Raw genomic sequence first — 19,803 nt, forward strand, 5'->3', positions numbered from 1 at the left:
ATCATACCTCGTGCCTCAAAAAAAGTCTTTTAACAGATCACTTACAAATCTCATTGCCATATCAGCAGCTACTGAGTGTTATGTTGCTACATCCCTACTAATCCCTGTAAAGCCCACTCCATTCCTGATGTTTCAGCAGTGGGACTTGAAATGACTTTTATCATTCAGTTGCAATTTCCCAGCACTTTCTAGTGCTTCAGTAAAAGGTCAAGACTCTCACATTCATTTCGAGTGGTGGGAATACTGAAAGGCCAATATATATGTGTACAGGTGAATAAAGGACACTTGCCTAGAGCAGTCAAAGTATATTACACCACCTTCAGACAGAGCAATACACCACATTCCTCAAATGTGCTCCCAGCACACACCCTCTAAATGCTTCCAAGTCAAGTGATTGTGCATATGACTGAGCATGGAATGGATTTATCATAACAACTTGACTGAATATGGAAATACACCAAAAAGTAAGCAATCGTTACCACGCCATTATGCCTGACTTTTTTATTTGAATCTAAATGGGTTTGGTGGCATATTGCAGTTGTGAAATGTGTCAAGTATCCTTCACAACAATTACAGTTTATTCTGAAATTCTTAATTGAAGGTTATGGCTGTCACATGAACATGATTGCCTGAAGAAATACACTTAATTCATCAGCCTGTCACTGACTTGTCCCAATTAAGGACTTGTCTATTCACGTATTTTACAAAGCCTTCCAACTCCTGAAATTGCAATATTGATCATCTTAAAGGAGACAATGAGCATTAGAAACAGAGTGCCTTTAAAAGTATATACATTTTCAGCACAAAGTTCAGATTTTGTTGTGACTGGGTGCCAGGCCAGTTGCAGATGACCAATTTTTTTTTTCTATTCATTCAAGGGATGAGAGTGTCACTGGCCAAGCCAGCAATAATTGCCCATCCCTAATTGTTAAGAATCAACCACAATTTTGCTGCTCCTTGGATGTTGCCTGAACTGTTATGCTCTTCCAGCACCACTGATCCAGAATCTGGTTTCCAGCATCTGCAGTCATTGTTTTTACCACAATAGTGAACATACATTTCTGGGACAAGTTACAATGGCTGCACGCTGGCAGGGACATTACAGTGCATGAAGAGAATGTTACCAAAAGTGTGCAGGACTACCTGTTGACCACATGAGCGACACACAACACAGAGAGACATGCACACCATGCATAAAATAAAAGCTGTGTAATCGTTAAAATGTGATAAGGCAGACCATAGTGGGTCCAAACAATGTTTTCAATGACCTGCACCCTTTTGTCATTGAAGAGTGAGTCTCAGTTCATTGCAGTCAGCGACATGCCGCGTAACCTTGACATCATGAGGGGACAGCTTTTGGTATCAGCCTTATGGTGAGCAGCTGAGAGCCAGAAGCATGAGGAAGAGGAAGGGGAGTGGAAAAAGGAGACAACTGGAAGACCCTTTCTTCCTAAGCTGTGCATGAAGAACTCACGGAAGCACAATACCAGTTCCCCTTGGAGCGAAGGTCAAAAGGAGATCATAATCAAGAATCAATCATTATTATAATCTCTACAGTGTGGAAACAGGTCATTAGGCCCAACAAGTCCACACTGACCCATTCCCCTAACTAATGCACCTAGCCAACACATCCCTGAACATTATGGGCAATTCACCTAATCTACATATGTTTGGATTAAGGGAGGAAACCCACGCAGATGGGGGAGAACGTACAAAACTCCACACAGACAGTCGCTGAAGCTGGAATCGAACCTGGGTCCCGGGTGCTGTAAGGTAGCAGTGCTACCCACTGAGCTACCATGCCACCCTCAAATCTGGTAAAAGTTTTCAAAATCATGAATGGCAGGATGGAGTAGATAGGAAAAAAACTGTTCCCAATCATAAAAATTAACCGAGAATCAGAGGGTATAGATTTGAAGTGATTTAGAAAAGAAACAAATTTGATGCGAGAGAGAAAAACTACTTTGAAGTGTGCTGGAGGCAGGTTGAGTTGAGGGCATTAGATGATTATTTGAATAGAAAGAATTCCGAGGTATTCAGAAAAGGCCGGAGAATAATACTAAGTCATGATGCTCATTTGGAGAGCCAGTGGTGATATGGTGGATCAAATTGCGTCCTACTGCGCTGTAACAATTCTGTGAATTTCCCATGTCTCACACTTTACATTCCCTCTGTCACTGACCATCACTGTGACCTCTTGACCAGAAAAAAAATAAAAACCACCAAAAAGTGAACCAATTTTATAAATGGATCAATTCTATGCTTCAAACAAATCTAATTAATCACACTTATATATTCCTTTGTGGCTTATCCTCTTTGTGCTTTTGGCTATCCTAGTGTTCTCTCAACGATTGCATCATGGCTGACTTTCAAGGAAGGAGACTGCAAGTCGTCTTCACTTGTTTGGTGCAAGACCTATAATTTCTTTGAGACTTCTGGCTTTGAGATACTCAGATCCTTTAAGGAAAGTTTGCAGAATTCTTCCTGCTGGGTCAAACACCAGAATTACAGTGAATGCAGGCTCTGAAGGACATGATTTCCCCAGTTTCTGAGTGAGGAAATTGCAGGAGCAAGGTGGGGAGGACATTCTTGACACATTCCCAACACTAGGAACATTTCCCAGGGATGAGCTGAAAGACAGGCTGGCTGCCCACACCTCTTGAGGCCAGGTAATGTGAACTCGGGGTTCCCCATTTAGTCCCAATGTTATGGTTCCAACGCTCAAAAGAATGTCTTTCCCAAAGCTTTGGTTGGCCAAGTTGGCAATACTTCATTGTGGAGCCATGTAAGGTGATGGTAAAAGGGCAGCAATCAAGCAGATGGAATTCATTTCCAAAGGCCAGACAGTCAACTGTGAAGAGATCCTGTGATCTTGTTAAAATTTGAGAACAAAATGCCATAATCAAGTATAACTGCAGTTGAAATAGAAATTTATTTAAATGAATAAATCTTATTTTTGTAATAATTTCATTACTGTTTTTGCTGAGCGTGTTGCAGATCATATCCTGCCATGCCTTAATGTTGTAGCTGAGAAAGAAAATCTGATCTAATTGGATGCTTTGGATTTGCATAGATATCCAATTATCTGATCAGATTTTCTGAATATAAAATACACATCTCCAGATTGCAAGACAGAATATCCAGGGGCATTTTGACATGTTGTCTTTAAGATTTTGGCTTTTTATGAACAACGAACAGTGGAATATAGGCCCTAATATTATTAACTCACCAATCTGTGTTGTTGTGAAGATAAAATATGATCTCATTGGCATACACTTCCACTAAAGTGGAGTCTATCTGTTTATTGAATCATTATATGCACATGCACTGTCTTTATCATAAATTTATAGTAACAGAGATAAGTTGGATGAAGGGAGGAGTAACAAAATCAAGCTACTTTATATTTAGGGAATTGTTCCATAATAAGGATGATATTTCCTCAGTTGGTAAAATCACAGATGTTCTGATTCTACTCCTTACAATCTACCAAATTAACATTTCTTTAAATGAACAAATTACAGGTTGTACAGAAAAATGGAGCAATGCTTCATGTCTCAACAGGTGATTGCTTTTTTTAACTAAAATTGTAGCTGAATGCTTCTGTCCATTTGTATTAGACAGACAGGAGGCTGGAAGAACACAGCAAGCCAGGCAGCATAAGGAGGTGGAGAAGTCGACGTTTTGGGCGCAATCTTTATTAAGAACTCTCCACCTCCTGGTGCTGCCTGCCTTGCTGTGTGGTTCCAGCCTCCTGATGCCTCCTGCCTTGCTGTGTTGTTCCAGCCTCCTGATGCTGCCTGCCTTGCTGTGCCCTTCCAGCCTCCTGGTGCTGCCTGCCTTGCTGTGCCCTTCCAGCCTCCTGATGCCTCCTGCCTTGCTGTGTTCTTCCAGCCTCCTGATGCTGCCTGCCTTGCTGTGCCCTTCCATCCTCCTGATGCTGCCTGCCTTGCTGTGTTCTTCCAGCCTCCTGATGCTGCCTGCCTTGCTGTGTTCTTCCATCCTCCTGATGCCTCCTGCCTTGCTGTGTTCTTCCATCCTCCTGATGCCTCCTGCCTTGCTGTGTTCTTCCACCCTCCTGATGCTGCCTGCCTTGCTGTGTTCTTCCAGCCTCCCGATGCTGCCTGCCTTGCTGTGTTCTTCCAGCTCCTGATGCTGCCTGCCTTGCTGTATTGTTCCAGCCTCCTGATGCTGCCTGCCTTGCTGTGTTCTTCCAGCCTCCCGATGCTGCCTGCCTTGCTGTGTTCTTCCAGCTCCTGATGCTGCCTGCCTTGCTGTGTTCTTCCAGCCTCCTGATGCTGCCTGCCTTGCTGTGTTCTTCCAGCTCCTGATGCTGCCTGCCTTGCTGTGTTCTTCCAGCCTCCTGATGCCTCCTGCCTTGCTGTGCTCTTCCAGCCTCCTGATGCCTCCTGCCTTGCTGTGTTCTTCCAGCCTCCTGATGCCCCCTGCCTTGCTGTGTTCTTCCATCCTCCTGATGCCTCCTGCCTTGCTGTGTTCTTCCAGCCTCCTGATGCCTCCTGCCTTGCTGTGTTCTTCCAGCCTCCTGATGCCCCCTGCCTTGCTGTGTTCTTCCATCCTCCTGATGCCTCCTGCCTTGCTGTGTTCTTCCAGCCTCCTGATGCTGCCTGCCTTGCTGTGTTCTTCCAGCCTCCTGATGCCGCCTGCCTTGCTGTGTTCTTCCAGCCTCCTGATGCTGCCTGCCTTGCTGTGTTCTTCCAGCCTCCCAATGCTGTCTGCCTTGCTGTGTTCTTCCAGCCTCCTGATGCTGCCTGCCTTGCTGTGTTGTTCCAGCCTCCTGCTTGGTAAAAACAATGACTGCAGATGCTGGAAACCAGATTCTGGATCAGTGGTGCTGGAAGAGCACAGCAGTTCAGGCAGCATCCAATGAGCAGCGAAATCGACGTTTCGGGCAAAATCTATTCCTGATGAAGGGCTTTTGCCCGAAACATCGATTTCGCTGCTCGTTGGATGTGCCTGACCTGCTGTGCTCTTCCAGCACCACTGATCCAGCCTCCTGCTTGTCTACTTTGGATTCCAGCATCAGCAGTTTTTTATTGTTTCTGTCCACTTGAAGTGTGGTAATCATTCTCAGGTGTGTAAAATGTGATAAATTCATTAATGCTTCATTAATGACCTGGCAGGAGGTGGCCACAGGTTAAAAGATGAAATGTTGCCTTAAATTATTGAAAATTATAATTTTAAAAATCATCTTTAATCTTTAAAAAGCTGCAGGGCTAGAAATCAGTCTGACACAGCAACGTAGTTTGGACAGTATTAAATTCGCCCTCTTATTATAAATCCTGCCTAATATTAACTGTTCATGGCTGTCAATGGAACTTAATATGCATAATGGGCGATCTACCTACTATCACCCATTTGTATGCCATCTGAACTGAATTTCTCCTGACAGTATGTTGCTGGTTAAATTTCTTACATAGAATTTTAATTACTTTTAAAACTGGTGTTTGCAATGATAATATGATGCAATAAAATTTGAGGTCGCAGATTTTTATTAAACCAAAAAAATGAATGGAACAGACAAGAAGGAGGATTAGTTACATCTCCACCTACAAGTAGCTTGTGAGGGTTCATGGATACTGGGTCCCTAAAATGGAAATGGTAATGTCCCTCAACTTGATGAACACAAATTTCACAAAAACAAGAAAGACGCATACTATTCTCGAGCAGATAACATTTAGTTGTCCCTGATAACGGAAAGGTTTTATGATAGCTGTTATTCAGATTCCAAAGAGATGAGACAATGCTGACCAGAGCAAACTATTTTGCCCAGTTCAGAGCAACAGAAGCAGAGGACACGACCTGACTTTGAAGGGTCAGGGATTAATTGAAAATGAAGCTGTGGGATCAATCTTTCATTGAATGAGTGATCAATACATGGACATGGCTCCTTAAGGAGTTGGTGGAAGCAGTTATTATTGATTTATTCAAATGAAAATTAAACGGATTTCTTTCAGAAAATAACAGTTTGAGTTTGATGAAATATACAATTTGAGTGGTGAGCAAAGTGTAATACATTAGAAGGCATAGATAGGTTAAAGTCTAGATTAGAGAGGTGCTGGAAAAGCACAGCAGGTCAGGCAGCATCCAAGGAGCAGGAAAATCAATGTTTCGGGCAAAAGCCCTTCATCAGGATTCCCAAAACGTCGATTTTCCTGCTCTGGATGCTGCCTGACCTGCTGTGCTTTTCCAGCATCACTCTGATTTAGACTCTAGTTTCCAGCATCTGCAGTCCTTGTTTTTACAAAGATAGGTTAAATCCCATTGTTCCTTGTGCTCTTCACTCCACTGGGTGTTTCTCACATCATGTCTAAGTCTCCTGCAGATTTTCAGATAGAAAGTGTTTGCTCTGATTATTCAACATCCCCAAATGATATTGTTGTATCATTTGGCTATCAAGAGGTAGAAGGTGAACTAGGTATTGCTAGAATTGCACTTAAGTGAATTTTTAGAGTAGGGTTTCCCTGCTGTATAGGATTTGAGACTGACGCCAACTCAAAACAGTTGGTGGCCTTTTAGTTTGAAAAGATAAATAAAAGAGCATTACTGTTCTCTAAACAACTGAAGCTTCCAGTAGCACAGTATTATTTATACTGTAATCATGGTAATCAATGGGAGCTGTACCTTTTAAGTGATACATTAAGAATGTTGGTTCCAAAAGTGTCAAAAGACTGATAACCCTCATTTTAAATTTATTGTGTAAAATTCCCACACACATTAAATAATTAAGTGGGTGGAGGAGGTGGATTTGTGTAGGCAGTGGAAGCAATATTGTTTCACCCCTGGGATGCAGGTTTAAATCTAATACAAAATAATCAGATGAAAAGACGTGTTGATAGGAAGAGTGCCTTTTTATACTGGCATGATTACTATCAAAATCCATTTTGATAAGTGATCCTCGCATCAGCAATCATTTTAATGAGGCTATCTGCCCAGTAGCCTGCCATTTAGAGAGGATGTCACGTTACTATTACTAATTTTCAAGAGCAGGAGAGTGTCACAATTAGCATTCCGATTAAACACAATGCTGAGGATGAGACAGTCGAGCATCAAATGACATGGCTGATTTTACCCTGATCAATCAATTCTCATTTTAATTGCAGTGCTGTGTAACGGGGTTCTTGACACACATGCATTCTGTGATTAACTTTAAAACATCTTGCTTATGCAGCACTTTAGTACGGTACTGCGGAGAAATTGCAATGCAATCCTCAGGGATGAGATATTTTAGTCTGTTTCCACTCACACAAAAAGACAAAAGCAACACAAAGTGAATCGACTGTTCATTTCTGAACCAAAATACAATTTATATTATCTCTTCCCGATAGCAGGTTTTTTTTCAAAGCAATTATCTCTGCATTTTGGATTCCTCCTTATCACCTCCACAGTTTTATCAACAAACATGGCTGGATGACCTGCTGCCAGCTGCTAGGGGCATGATTTCTATCTGCAGCATTTTCAGTTTGGTTTGCATTGCATTTCTGGCTTTCGTACCTCAAGTGCAAAAAGCATTCAACCTCCAGCCTAAGCGCATCCCCATAATGATTCATAAATGCAGGGTGTAAACTCAAATGTCCTAGGGATGCCCTTGATAGTAGAGAAGAAGAAAGGAATAGTTACATAATACTTTGTGATTTGGGCAAGTAGTCAGAAAAACTCTAAGAGAGCTCTGCAAAACATTACAACACATCAGCAGTGGTTTTAAAGATCAGAATTGTGTGCCCATTCTTTTGAATACACTATGGGTACCCAATGAACGCAGTCCACTCATTTCTCAGCAACAAACCCAAACAAGCAGACAAAATGCGCCCTTAAACTCTAGCTACTCTCCCCGACGTCAAAGACATCTTGGAAATGACTGCCATCCTACTCAGACTTCTTGGCTTCATGGTAGCCCATAAACCCACCAACACAATAAATTGCAGCTAGTGAACTTGAAAGACCCTATACAAACAACGAGCAAAACTAATGTCATCTTCAAAATATCTTGCAAACACTGTAACAAACACTACATTGGACAAACAGGCAGGAAATTAGCCACCAGGATACATGAACATCAACTAGCCACAAAAAGACATGACCCACTCTCACTAGTATCCTTACATATGAATGAGGAAGGACACCACTTTGACTGGGACAACACATCCATCCTAGGACAGGCCAAACAGAGACACGCACGAGAATTCCTAGAAGCATGGCACTCTAACCATAACTCTATCAACAAACACATTAACTTGGACCCCAATTACCATCTTCTGAGAAAAAAAACAGGAAATGACATCACTGACCCAAGGAAACCTAAACACTTAATAGAAAGTGGGTCACTAACACCAGTGCTTCACTGGAAGCTCACTGATGATATTTCCTAGTATGGTGACAAAATGTCTGCAAATGAACCTTCCATCTCAGCGAGCAAACTTACATCCAGTCTGTTCCTACATTTTTACACAAGGAAAGAGTTCCCTATTTTTGAAAGGAGATTCTAATCATGGTTTCGACAGAAATGCAAAGGATACCTTAAATCTAGCTGTGTCCTCATAGTGCAGAATTGTTGGGGGAGCAGCAAACCATGCAGCTTTTTCACAGTAGTTGCTTTGTTCTGTGATATCAATGTTCAGCCCCACAGTCAACCATCTGCTTAGCACCAGGGAAAACGTGAGGTTAGAGTAAAGGTGAGTGATTGAGTGTTTAGGCTGAATCGGGTTGGATCAGTGCTATTGGGTCCAGTGGAGAGAAGGTGTCAGATGAGAATGGGGAAGCGGGAGGTGTCAGGATCCAGGGATAACAGAGGGAGTCAGGTTCCAGACGGAGCGGCTATGTTGGGTCGTAAGTAAAAAGGGGGTTGTCTGGATGATGGGGGAGTAACTGATGTCAGCTCCTAGAGGGGAGGCAGATTGTTAGGTCACAGGGTGGTTGACAGCTCCTGGAAGGGATATTGAAGAAAGAAGCTTCAGGTCCCAGTGGTTGAGGGGGTGGTCAGGTCCTTGAGGAGAAAAGGGTGCCAGGTCTCAGGAAGAGAGGTCGGGCTGGGCAGTTAGACAGTGGGCAGTGAGGTGAATACTGGAAGGGAATGAGGGTGTCAGATCAGGTGGATGGGGGTAAGTGCTGTGTATATGCAGAATGGGGACAGCATATTTGGGAATGTGTCTGATAATTTGAGAGGTCAGTTCCATATTAATCTAAGAGTTGGACCAAGCTTTTAAATGGTCTAACTTTTCCTGTGTAATTATTATCTAATTTAAATATAGCATATAACCCTCTGAACTCTCTGATTTAAGTGGAGGCTTTTGGAGGGTTACAGGATTGGGGAATTGGCAATTCGAATCTTCAATTTCCCAGACTATTCCTTCAGTGTGTTACATCAGGAATTCTGCAACACCCTGACACACAGCTCTCATCCATATTTCAGAAAGGTCTATTTGGCATGAAAATCTATATTTCAGTCTTTAAAACTCTTGTATGCCAATGGATATTGATATTTTTCAATACTTTACAGTTTTGTAAGATTACCTGAGACGTTTTCCCATCAGATTTGAGTCTGGTCAAATTCAGTTGTGTACTGAAAACTATAATATTCGCATTTCCAATGTTGTTTCATCAACTAAAGAGGTTCCCCTCTGCTTTGGACAGAAGCTGAAAACATGACATAATTCCATCTATGGTGTAATGGATTTGTGGAACAAGTTACTAGGAAAGATCATTGTTCTGAATAGTGAAGGGGATTTATGAGGCAGCTAACCATTTTACTGCAAACGACTAAGCACTTCTTAAAGTGAGTATGTTGGAATGACAGCAGTAAAAGCTACAATCTAAATTTGGCTGGATTATCTTTTCTGTTTGCTAAGTATTCCAATGCTCTTTTGATATTTTTGTTAATTTTTATTTACTTATGAACAGTAAGTCAATGTCAGTAAATGGAATTGTGTGAGTTGTTGATGTCGACAGTGCATAAGAATGAAACTAACTCTGGTAGAATGTGGCTAGAATGACCTCTTCAAGGAGTTTTCAGTTGATCATAGATCCTGAGATAGCTGGAAATAGTCTGCCATGAAAATTCTGTTTCCGTGGGCTATCATTTCTTGAGAAAGAAATGTTCATCTGGAAAGTTTGCCCTTTGTTAGCTGAGTTATACAAATGTACTGCAGCAAGTGGCCTTTCAATTTAATTCTCAGGTCTTTCATTTTGTTTTAGCTAAATCATAGCAGTGCGTCATTAATCAACACAATTTGTATCTCTTGTTTAGCATCGTAGTAGAATTGACCAAAATAATAATGCCCCTTTAATGACAGATACGAGGCTCAGAATCTGAGATGTATCTGCTGCAGACAATCTTTCATATTTAGAATTTAAGATCTTTGTGCTTCATGTTTCTTTTAAATATGTAAATTTCTTATCAGTAATTTCTGGCTGCAACAACTGGGGAGAAGCGCCCAACATCTGTTTGAGAGCAGCAGGTTTGTTGGGAGATGGAATTCTCAGTGGCTGCACAGCTCTTCTCTCCCTGTCACATGAAGCTCACTTGATGGATGAGCTGTTAATCTGAACCTAGCACCTTTCGACACGGGCTATGGACTGTTCACCAGCTCAGCCCCTTTTGAGTTATTTTCCACAGTTTACTCAACAGCTTCACAAAAATAATTCAGTGGAAAGAAGAAATTAGCAAATAAGCATCCGGAGGGAACATGTTATGTGAGCAGAATTAGGAAAACAGCATACAGACTACAAGAATAAATCATTGAAACCTGACTTCTCTTGCCCTAAGTAAATGCACATTGGAAGTCTAAATAAGAAGTAATCTTATCTAAGTTAATATACTTTCCTGTTGTTTTGTTTCTGTTTTCTTGTGAAAGTTGGTCTTTGATGTTTTTCTTCTTTCACCTTCCTCCTTCTTTAAGCTTAAGGCAGCTGGATGAATTTGTTCCAACTCTTCCATTGATGCAAACAATATTCACACCTTCTGAGTGCCAGAGAGTGACTACACAAAACAAGAGACAGCACAACTCCCTTTCCCTGACATTCAATGATATTCACATCATCATCATCACATAAAAGCAAAATCCTAAAGTCAATATTAACCAGAAACTTAACTGGAGCAACTATTTCAATGCTGCTGCTACAAGATTAGGTCGGAGACTGAATATTCTGCAATGAACAAAGTACCTCCAGATTCCTCAAACATTTTCCTCTATCTACAAGGTGCAAGTTGGAAAATGTTAAGGTATTCTCCACTTACCCAAATGAACACAATTCCAACACTTGAAAAACTTAAAACCATCCAAGTCAAAGCAATTAACTTCAGTGGCTCCTCATCCATTACCTTAAGCGTTCACTCCCTCTACCACCAGTGGGAAGTGAGCAACAGAGTGTTCTAAACACAAAATGCACTGCAACACTAATTCAAGGATTCTTTTGACAGAACTGTCCAAAGCCACATCATTCAGAAAAACAAAGGTAGCAAGAGAACTGAACGTTACCACCTTCCAGTTCCCCTCTATCTGACACTGGGGGAATTGTAAAAATATTTCTTCACCCTTTGTCATTGGGTCAAAATCCTGGAACTCCTCCCTCAATCACTGTGGGTGCACTTACGTGACATAGACTGTGGTGGTTCGAAAAGGTAACCACTACCACTTTCTCAAGGGCAATTTCAGTCCATCAATACATGTTGGTCTTTGCATTTGATGTCTATGTCTTGTGAGAGAGTAAAGAGAATGTTATGCTTCAACTGACAACTAGACAGTACAAGAGGGTGACTCACACAAACTCGGGAAAGGATATGAAACCTCTTCGTTCATCCATGCTCTGAAGGTGCTTTTCATTCCTGCAAATCTGAGCACCGTCTTCTCCAATTGTGAAAGGAATAAGAAAGCCAAAAGAGAAAACAAACTGTGGAAAACACTCTGGAAAGATTTTCCTTGACTTCTCACTGGAGTAATTAAGCATTAGCACAAATTGCATCTTACATTTGGAAGTATTATTTAATTAAATCTTAAAGGGCTTCAAACAGTCAATTTTCTGAATATACTTAACAGCCCAACAAATGTTCATTTACTGTCACACACAATGAGCTGTGATGAGTATTTCTTTATCTCAAGCCTTTCCAGCTTCGATTTTCTATTCGTGGCAAAATTGGATCTTGGTGTACAGCTGGTGTCAGTTCAGGAGTTCCATGTTAGGAACAAAGTCACCATAGACAGATCATGGGCCTGCAGAGAGACAACTGATAGTGGTTTAATCTGAGTGTCAGCATGCCTCAGGCCAAGGGAGAGGTTGAAAAGGATAGTCCTTCATAGAAACTTCAGCTGGTGTCAGAATCAAACTCCCACAGTTGGCATCACTCTGCATCACAAACCAGCCATCTAGCCAACTGATATGGTTCCAGCATTTCAGAAAACCTACCATCACATCTGCTATTCCCCTGGATGTGTTCCTGGTCTCACGGTATTGTGGAGTAGGACAAACAGGACCTTGGCCCACTTAAACAAAACACAGGAGCAGGCAGAATACTGACCAGTCATAAATGTCACCAAATAAGGGCTTTTCTACTTATCTCTTTTCTGAGTTTTGGTTTTAACATAGTCTTTACTGGAAGCACAAATCACAGAGAGAGCAATGCAGACTGAGTGCGAGAATCATCTCTAACAGTCATTTAACCTTCAATATCTGCAGTATCAGAGTGTAACCAAATCAGAATCTCCAAATCTGACACCATCCAGTCAGTTACATCGTAATTTATGACAGGCACAAACATTACCTCAGCAATTTGCCTATCGGACCAACAGATCCACATCAACTGCCATATCACTTACCCTTCATTCCTCCACAGAACATCTTGGCATCAAGAACAGCTACGTAAGAATCCTATTCATTGACTACAGTTCAGCCTTCATCACTATTATCCCATCTGGACTGATCATTAAACTTAGTGATCTCGGACTAAGCCCTATTCTCTGCAACTGGATCCTCAGTTTCCTGACCCACAGGCCTCAATCAGTGAAGATTGGGGACAATATTTCATCCTCACTAACAATCAACACTGGAGCCCCCTAGGGGTGCATCCTCAGCCTCCTACTGTACTCACTGTATACCCACGACTGCATTGCAAAATACGAGAATAATGCCATTTACAAGTTTGCTGATGACACCACCATAGTCGGTCAAATCTCAGATGGCGATGAAACAGACTACAGATGGGAGGTGGAAGACCTGGAAAAATGGTACACTGAGAACAACCTAGCTCTCTATGCCGGCAAAACTAAGAAGCTCATTATTGACTTTCGGCAGGATGTTATTTATGCCCCCCGCCACATTAACAACATAGACATGGAACGAGTGGACAGTGCCAAGTTCCTGGGAGTGATCATTAACAACAAGCTTTCGTGAACGCTTCATGTAGATGCACTGGTTACAAAGGCCCAACAATTTTCTATTCATTTTAAAATAGTGATGGAAAAGGATAGACCAGATCTAAAAGTTGAAGTTCTAAATTGGAGAAAGGCCAATTTTGACGGTATTAGGCAAGAACTTTTAAAAGCTGATTGGAGGCAAATGTTCACAGGTAAAGGGACGGCTGGAAAATGGGAAGCCTTCAGAAATGAGGTAGCAAGAATCCAGAGAAAATATATTCCTGTCAGGGTGAAAGGGAAGGCTGGTAGGTATAGGGAATGCTGGATGACTAAAGAAATTGAGGGTTTGGTTAAGAAAAAGAAGGAAGCATATGTCTGGTACAGACAGGATAGATTGAGTGAAGTCTTAGAAGAGTAAAAAGAAAGTAGGAGTATACTGAAGAGGGAAATCAGGAGGGCAAAACGGGGACATGAGATAGCTTTGGCGAATAGAATTAAGGAGAATCCAAAGGGTTTTTACAAATATATTAAGGACAAAGGGGTAACTCGGGAGAGAACAGGGCCCCTCAAAGATCAGCAAGGCGGCCTTTGTGTGGAGCCACAGAAAATGGGGGAGATACTAAATGAATATTTTTCATCAGTATTTACTGTGGAAAAGGATATGGAACATATAGACTGTAGGGAAATAGATGGTGACATCTTGCAAAATGTCTAGATTACTGAGAAGGAAGTGCTGGATGTCTTGAAAAGGTTAAAGGTGGATAAATCCCCAGGACTTGATCAGGTGTACCCGAGAACTCTGTGAGAAACTAGAGAAGTGATTGCTGGGCCTCTTGCTGAGATATTTGTATCATCCATAGTCACTGGTGAAGTGCTGGAAGACTGGCAAATGTGGTGCCAGTGTTTAAGAAGGGCGGTAAAGACAAGCCAGGGAATTATAGACCAGTGAGCCTGACCTCGGTGGTGGGCAAGTTGTTGGAGGGAATCCTGAGGGACAGGATGTACATGTATCTGGTAAGGCAAGGACTGATTCAGGATAGTCAACATGGCTTTGTGCGTTGGAAATCATGTCTCACAAACTTGATTGAGTCTTTTGATGAAATAACAAAGAAGATTGATGAGGGCAGAGCAGTAGATGTGATCTATTTGGACTTCAGGAAGGCGTTCGACAAGGTTTCTCATGGGAGACCGATTAGCAAGGTTAGATTTCATGGAATACAGGGACAACTAGCCATTTGGATACAGACCTGGCTCAAAGGTAGAAGAGAGAGGGTGGTGGTGGAGGGTTGCTTTTCAGACTGGAGGCCTGTGACCACTGGAGTGCCACAAGGATTGGTGCTGGGCCCGTTACTTTTTGTCATTTACATAAATGATTTGGATGCAAGCATAAGAGGTACAGTTATTAAGTTTGCAGATGACACCAAAATTGGAGGTGTAGTGGACAGCGAAGAGGGTTACCTCAGATTACAACAGGATCTGGACCAGATGGGCCAATGGGCTGAGAAGTGGCAGATGGAGTTTAATTCAGATAAATGCGAGGTACTGCATTTTGGGAAAGCAAATTTTAGCAGGACTTATACACTTAATGGTAAGGTGCTAGGGAGTGTTGCTGAACAAAGAGACCTTGGAGTGCAGGTTCATAGCTCCTTGAAAGTAGAGTCACAGTTAGATCGGATAGTGAAGAAAATGTTTGGTATGCTTTCTTTTATTAGTCAGAGTATTGAGTACAGGAGTTGGGAGGTCATGTTGCAGCTGTACAGGACATTGGTCAGGCCACTGTTGGAATATTGTGTGCAATTCTGGTCTCCTTCCTATCGGAAAGATGTTGTGAAACCTGAAAGGGTTCAGAAAAGATTTACAAGGCTGCTGCCAGGGTTGGAGGATCTGAGCTACAGGGAGAGGCTGATCAGGCTGGGGCTGTTTTCCCTGTAGCGTCGGAGGCTGAGGGCTGACCTTTTGGAGGTTTACAAAATTATGAGGAGCATGGATAGGATAAAAAGGCAAAGTCTTTTCCCTGGGGTCGGGGAGTCCAGAACTAGAGGGCATAGGTTTAGGGTGAGAGGGGAAATATATAAAAGAGACCTAAGGGGCAACTTTTTCACACAGAGGGTGGTACGTGTATGGAATGAGCTGCCAGAGGATGTGGTGGAGGCTGGTACAATTGCAACATTTAAGAGGCATTTGGATGGGTATATGAATAAGAAGGGTTTGGAGGGATATGGGCTGGGTGCTGGCAAGTGGGATTAGATTGGGTTGGGATATCTGGTCGGCATGAACGGGTTGGACCGAAGGGTCTGTTTCCATGCTGCACACCTCTATGACTCTATGACTCTAATATCTCTTCTTCCTCAGGCAGATGAGGAAATTTGGCATGACGGTGAAAACCCTTGCCAACTTTTATAGGTGCGCCATCGAGAGTATTCTGTCTGGGTGAATCACGACATAGTATTGCAGCTGTACCATTCAAGATCGGAGACAGAGAGTGGTGAACTCGACCCAGACAATCACAGAGGCATCCATAGAATCCATCTACCAGGCCCACTGTCAGGGAAAGGCTGCCAGCATTCTCAAAGATCCATCCCTCCCTGGCAAAGTTTTTCTACAACCCCTACCATCGGGGAGGAGGTACAGAAGCTTGAACACATGCACCAGCCGGTTTCAAACAGTTTCTACCCTATTGTTGTTAGAATACCGAGTGAACCCACAAAATCTTAACATTCGCCTGTATCTGTGTTTTTGTTTTTGCAGCTGTTTACCTATTACTTACTTATCTCTGCTACTTAACTGTCTGATCTGCCTGTATTGCTCGCAAGACAAAGCTTTTCACTGTGCCTTGGTACATGTGCCAATAAATTCAATTCAATTCAAATGGACAGAATTCTTGCTCCATTCTAGATACCACCACTCACCTGCACAAATTTGAAGTAACCCACACACCACTGTTCTCTCCCAGCCCAACCTTATCACAAAAACTCCCTTGGAATTTCAGAGCCAAACTATTCAGAGAATAAGGTCCATTGTTTAATATTCACAAATATCAATTCACCCAACTGGAGACATTGCAGCCCAAGTTTATCTTAAAACGTACAAATCACTGCTGTTCATGTACAAGGGTTGTTTTTGCAAGATTAAGGGGTGGAAATATTTTGTAGTCTATAGTGTATTTGAGAAATCACCAATTCAGCATTCATCCTCAAAAAAATAATATCATTGTGCCCTTCATGGTAACTGAAATTGATAAGAAAAAAAATGCATTCAGCTCATTTTAGAGACTGTTACAATGGTATTTGTAGACTTGTAACAGGAACCTCTCCTGCCTGACAGAGGGAGCTGGACTGAATGATTACCGAACGAAAGAACTATGACCTCGTGGCTTTAATTTTTGTCAAGCTGTAACAAAGCATCCAAACATGAAATAGCTGAACACCCCGTTTATTGCAAATTGCAGTAACGAAAGCATATTCTACTACAATCCTTTTAGCACCCAGCTCGGTCCCTCAGAAAAAACAGAACATCAATTTTATTTTGCCCATGGATGATGCTGTGCGAAAATACATCAGGAAGAGAAATGAATGTTACTAACATCGCCTTTTTCCATTTATGGAATTGCAATATTCGTTTTAAAAAACCCTACAATTTATGTGCAGTAATATTCTCAAAGGATAAAACATGATTCTGTTCCAACTGATTAAGGTTACACATTAAACACAGAGCTCCATGTCATCTCTGGACAGTGTACAAACGTAATGCAAATTCAATGCTGCAATCACGGCAGTGGGAACAGCTGTACACAGCAAACCAATTACTCTGAGAATGGAAATGGACCTTGGTGCAAATGTGCATTGAATTAGTAAATAACTCTTCACAACAGCCAAAACATAAATCAGAAAGAGAAAAAAGATTTCTTTTTATTTAAGGAGCTGAGAAGGTGAAATTGAGTGTGGTACAAATTTGACTTGAATTTCTGTTTTGAGTGGCAATAGGTTCGGACAGGAATCCCGAATGCTAAAGCAGAATGGTACGTGACCCTCCAGGCTGGGAGTTGCAAAGAGGAACACTGATCTGATAACAACAACAGCTGTTGCATTTATTTAGCGTCTTTAATCCAAAAATCAAAACAACTGAAAATACATGCCAAAGTTGCTATCGGGCAGATATGAATGTTCGGTTAAGGGACTCACTGGGAAGGATAACCGAAAATTTAGTCAGACAGCTCAACTGTAGAAACAGTTATAAATAAATACAAAGAGGTGGAGAGGCCAAAGGGACTCACAAAGAAACTGCAGGCCTTGGGTCTAGATTATTGAAATAATGGTCAAGAATGGTGATGTCACTGTATCAGGCATGAATTGGAAGAAACAAGAGTTCCAATGGCAGTCGATGGAAATGTATAGAAATAAGTGAACTGGGTTTGCTTCAGAAAATGATACGGCAACAGTGCTAGATAATCTGAAGTTTGCAGAGCATGACGACCAGAGAGACCAGCAGAATATTAGATTAGTTGAGACAGAGGTGACAAAGGTGTGTATCAGAGTATGGCAGCAAATGGGCAAAGGTGAACACAGATGATGTTACTTCCAGGCAGATCTTCAGCATTAGACATACAGATACATGATTTTAAACCATTTGCACAGATAAATCAGATCTACAGAACAAAAATAACTATGATTAAGTTAACATTTTCATTTCCATTTGGGTAGGTTTAATTGAAGCAATGGTTGTGGTAGAATTGCAATGGCTTTACTACACCAATTAAGAAGCTATGTGCTTTTATAAAGGCATACTGAACATAATCTTACAAAAGTTGAGTTTCTAAGACCCAAGTTTTAGCCGAAATGTAGGGGGCTGACTCCCAGATGAGTAATACTTTTGAGGAGTTGAAATCCACCTCATCATCTCACTGGCCAACTGGAAGTACTTTCACAGCATTGCTCGGTCAGGGACTGTTCTCGCCAACTTAACCTCCAAAACTAGCACAGTAGGAACCAAAATGTATTTTTATCATTGAATTTTTATTAATTTGCATGTGATAATCTCATCCAAGTTGTCACGTTAATCAAAAACAAAATCTTTATAGAAATTTATACAACTTCGTTCCATTTTTAAAGAGGAAGAATGCCACTTAGCAGCAGGATGGATTAGAATCTATAAAAAATTACTGTCCTACTACTACTTGTTGGGGAGAATCTGCTATCGGGGTACCTACATTGGGGCTAGGGAGGGGAGCACCATTATTAAAGCAGACACTGTCAGATACCAGCTAAAACACAGCCATGTAAAGTAAACCCAGCCACTGCAGGACTGTCTGCCTGGGGCCACATTCCCGGGGGATTAGAACATGTCCGCCAGTTTCAGATCATCCTATTACACTCTCATTGTTAATAAAGGAAACCGGTAACTATCGGATAGTGTAAATCGCACCGATACTACACTTGATTGATAAAGTACTTGCTAATGCCTCCGCTGACGTCAAACTCATTCGGGTCCTATGTTAAATGATAATATCTGTATATTCAACTATGGAGAACTATTGTGAACGCCCAGACAGCCAGACGCATGGCAATGAGGAAACCCTTCCAACAATAAACTTTTAATTTACAAGATCGGAAACTGCCGAACCCAGGATGTCTACCCATTGTTCGGCACAGCAGGAGTGGGACAGGTATTTCAGGGCAGCCAATAGAGACACTAATCCATTCACAGACAGGTGAACCGACCAATGAAAGAGCCGAACAAGGGGAACCTGACCGGGAACTCGAGGAAGCGCGAAGTATAACTGCACCAGATCCGAAGGGAGAGGGAGAACGCCTTCTCCAACGAATTTGCATGCTTTTGAATTCGTTGTATAGTGTACCAGTTTTGATTCTGTAATAAACGGTGTTTTTGCTCCAAACTCTAGCCGGTTTGATCTCTCCTTCCAACGAACACGTAGAGACGAGACCATTCGGTTTCCGTCTCAACAGATGGTGAGCCTGAACGTGGGAAGGGAAAGAGACGACCGCAAGTTGGCCACGTTGGCGGACTGGAGGGCAGACAAACTTTCGGCCGAACTTTTAAAAGGTGAGGAAGCTCCTGTTAAAGCAAAGACTTCCAGTAGGTAAATTTTTTCAGTTAGTCAGTCTTTGTCTGCTCCCTGATCCTCACCAACACAAACAATACTTTTAAATCAGTTTGGCAGCAACGTTGCAGAGTCCATACTGGTAAGCTATTTTTTCACTTCTTCACTAATACCTGCCTGTTATCGCGGTACTGAAGTGACTAATTGATCCATGGCTAGCCTTAAGTTAATGTGCGCTTTGTGAGTCGAGTTGCTGCGTGGATTTCGGATCCTGGACGCAGCTTTTTGAGTTTGAGTTTTACGCGTGGATTTCGGATCCTGGACGCGGTTTTTGAGTTAAGTTAATGCGTGGATTTCGGATCCTGGACGCAGCTTTTTGAGTTT

This window comes from Hemiscyllium ocellatum, chromosome 30, assembly GCF_020745735.1.
Source record: "Hemiscyllium ocellatum isolate sHemOce1 chromosome 30, sHemOce1.pat.X.cur, whole genome shotgun sequence".
In the NCBI taxonomy this organism is placed as follows: domain Eukaryota; kingdom Metazoa; phylum Chordata; class Chondrichthyes; order Orectolobiformes; family Hemiscylliidae; genus Hemiscyllium; species Hemiscyllium ocellatum.